This window comes from Girardinichthys multiradiatus, chromosome Y, assembly GCF_021462225.1.
Source record: "Girardinichthys multiradiatus isolate DD_20200921_A chromosome Y, DD_fGirMul_XY1, whole genome shotgun sequence".
NCBI lineage: Eukaryota > Metazoa > Chordata > Actinopteri > Cyprinodontiformes > Goodeidae > Girardinichthys > Girardinichthys multiradiatus.
The window spans coordinates 20,973,492-20,977,146 of record NC_061818.1 but is presented as its reverse complement, the minus strand read 5'-3'; the positions used below and the strand labels follow the sequence as shown (position 1 = coordinate 20,977,146).

At 39.3% G+C, this 3,655-nt stretch overlaps 1 long non-coding RNA gene across 1 annotated transcript; it reads left to right on the top strand.

Moving 5' to 3' along the window:
• The first annotated feature begins 222 nt into the window (after positions 1–222).
• Positions 223–1,570, top strand: LOC124864395. Its single transcript, XR_007037299.1, has 3 exons — positions 223–565; positions 641–708; positions 1,259–1,570. It is a non-coding gene; the product is annotated as an uncharacterized LOC124864395 (long non-coding RNA).
• Positions 1,571–3,655: the final 2,085 nt, after the last annotated feature.

Here is a 3,655-nt window from a genome sequence, read left to right as displayed (position 1 = left end):
AGCGCAAAAGTCAGACCCTATTATAAGACCCGTTTTACAATGTAAACAAAGAGATTCAAAGCCACTACCCAAACAGTTAAAAACATTTGACCCAAAGACAAAATGCTTGTTCAGAGAGTGGGGCAGGTTAATGCTAGAAAACAATTGTAACCCAGTGTTAAAAACACAAGAAAAAATGAATGATGTTGATTTAATGTTTTCTTCTACAACAAGATTAAAAAGTATAAATGGATTTCATGTCTTATTCTACAATAAGAGTTGAAAAGTAATAAAGTTAAAAATAAGTTAATAAATATGTTCATAAGTATAGATAAGAAATGCTAAAAATCTTTAAAAACTGTGAAATATGCCTTTAGTGATTGCTTTTAGTGACGGATTAAACAACCAATAGCTGGCACAGTCTGATTTCACATCAGCCAATAAGGTTGATTGTCCCGCCCCTTTAACAGCTGTGCTGAGATTTTGCTCAGATTGTGTTAGACACGCTTGAGAGCTCAGAGTTGACGGTTGTTTCCGCTAATAGCCTGGAAATCGTGTCAAATTTGATGAAGAATCTTGGAAATAGGTAAGAAAAACAATGTTAAAATAGTTTCGCGAAATATATAATTCAAAATAGTAAATCCGTTTTATTAAATCTCAGAAAGCTTCCCTTATGAACGGCTGAAGCCCGGAAAAATCCCCGTGTAGTCGTGTAGCATCGAAGCATCGGTGAGTGATCGCACGCGCTCGCCAGTTGGCTCGGTAAAATTGCTGAAAATTGGCTAAAATACCTAGTAACTGATGAAATTTAATAAAAATATAATTGTAAGTTTTTGTATTATTATTATTATTGTGTATGTTGTATTTTTTCTATGCAGTTACACTTATTTTTCTATTAGCACATGTTCTAATATTTCAATGGTGCTAATTTATGGTTCATGGTGCTGTAATGTGCTTTTCTGTTGGCATTGCTTGGGAACTTTCTGTTCTGAGTAAGTCGGAGCTAATATGAGCTTCAAATTCACATTCTAATGTTAAATGTAGTGTTATAGATGTACCTCATTGGCACTTTTAGATTGAAATATATATATATTTTTTACCACATATAAGCAAATTTCTTTAGTTTACTGATATGTTGGTAATATTGAACTCTGATAACTTGAATATTGTTGTACAACATGAAAAAAACTTGAGAAATGATGATCTTTGAAATGTAGCTTAAGCTTTATTGATATTAGCATCCTGTATTTTAAGATGCTTTACTTTGGCCTTGTTCCAGGTCAGGTTTTTTGGTTATAGTGCACTTTTGGCCTGTGGTGCCTCGAAACCACCAGATCATCCTCTCCTGAACTTGGATGGCGAGCCCCAGCCCAGAGGACCGAGTGAACTGGTAGATTGTGACCCGACTGGTCACTGGGTGTGAGACATTGAATGAATATTTGACAGATGTATCGAAAAGACTGGGTTATTTATGTTATTTTATTTTGTTGGGGTTTTTTTGTATTTTTTAAACAAAGTGCGCAATTTTTGTTTATTTGTAAATGTGGATCCACAAATGTTCACTATATTAAACTCTACTCTTTTTCATAGACATTGTGTGTTCTCTGTTGTTACTCACACCTAGGCTCCCGTGAATTTAGAAATCTTCTGATCAGGCCCAGTTTTCTCTATGCTTGTGTAGTGTTGGTATTAGTCATCAAAGTAAATTGATTTACCTGCCATCTACTATTATCAGGTTTAAATAAAGTAACCCTTCTAGTGGGTTACACAATGGTATCTTGTACAGAGTCACTTCTACTCGTAAACAGCTAATTCTGCCAGACCAGTACAAAAAGACAGTACTTGAAGAACTGCACAATTACATGGGCCATCAAGTTGTTGACCGCACAGTGTCTTTGATACGTGATCGCTTCTTTTGGCCACACATGCAGGCGGACATTGAGCACTATGTAACCAAAGTTTGTTCCTGTGTCAAACAAAAAAGCCCTGTCATGACACAAAAGCTCCCTTAACAAACATTGTAACTATGCAGCCCTTTGAGCTGATTTGTATAGACTTTCTCCATCTTGAAAAATGCAAGGGCAGTTATGAATATATTTTAGTGATAACTGATCACTTCACACGTTTCGCACAAGCCTACGCCACCACCTCAAAGTCAGGCAAAACCACTGCAAACCTCATTTTCAATGACTATGCCCTGAAGTTCGGCTTCCCTTGTATTCACCATGACCAAGGAGGTGAATTTGAAAATCAGTTGTTTAGTCAGCTCAAGAAACTCTGTGGCATGTCCGGTTCTAGAACAACACCCTATCACCCAATGGGCAATGGTCAAGTTGAACGTATGAACAGGACGTTGTTGCAAATGCTTAGGACAGTAACTGAAATACAAAAGTCAAACTGGAAGGAATCCATCAACAAGCTAATGTATGCATATAACTGTACACGTGACGTTACTGGCTACTCTCCATTTCATCTACTGTTTGGGCGGTCACCCAGGCTACCAGTAGATATGCTTTTTGGACTGTACTCAGAAACAAGTTTCAGTGACCACACTATGTTGAGAAATGGAGAAAGGGCATGGAAGAAGCATATGCTATACAGGTCCTTCTCAAAATATTAGCATATTGTGATAAAGTTCATTATTTTCCATAATGTCATGATGAAAATTTAACATTCATATATTTTAGATTCATTGCACACTAACTGAAATATTTCAGGTCTTTTATTGTCTTAATACGGATGATTTTAGCATACAGCTCATGAAAACCCAAAATTCCTATCTCACAAAATTAGCATATTTCATCTGACCAATAAAAGAAAAGTGTTTTTAATACAAAAAACGTCAACCTTCAAATAATCATGTACAGTTATGCACTCAATACTTGGTCGGGAATCCTTTGGCAGAAATGACTGCTTCAATGCGGCGTGGCATGGAGGCAATCAGCCTGTGGCACTGCTGAGTTCTTATGGAGGCCCAGGATGCTTCGATAGCGGCCTTTAGCTCATCCAGAGTGTTGGGTCTTGAGTCTCTCAACGTTCTCTTCACAATATCCCACAGATTCTCTATGGGGTTCAGGTCAGGAGAGTTGGCAGGCCAATTGAGCACAGTTATACCATGGTCAGTAAACCATTTACCAGTGGTTTTGGCACTGTGAGCAGGTGCCAGGGCGTGCTGAAAAATGAAATCTTCATCTCCATAAAGCTTTTCAGCAGATGGAAGCATGAAGTGCTCCAAAATCTCCTGATAGCTAGCTGCATTGACCCTGCCCTTGATAAAACACAGTGGACCAACACCAGCAGCTGACACGGCACACCAGACCATCACTGACTGTGGGTACTTGACACTGGACTTCTGGCATTTTGGCATTTCCTTCTCCCCAGTCTTCCTCCAGACTCTGGCACCTTGATTTCCGAATGACATGCAGAATTTGCTTTCATCTGAAAAAAGTACTTTGGACCACTGAGCAACAGTCCAGTGTTGCTTCTCTGTAGCCCAGGTCAGGCGCTTCTGCTGCTGTTTCTGGTTCAAAAGTGGCTTGACCTGGGGAATGCGGCACCTGTAGCCCATTTCCTGCACACGCCTGTGCACGGTGGCTCTGGATGTTTCTACTCCAGACTCAGTCCACTGCTTCCGCAGGTCCCCCAAGGTCTGGAATCGGCCCTTCTCCACAATCTT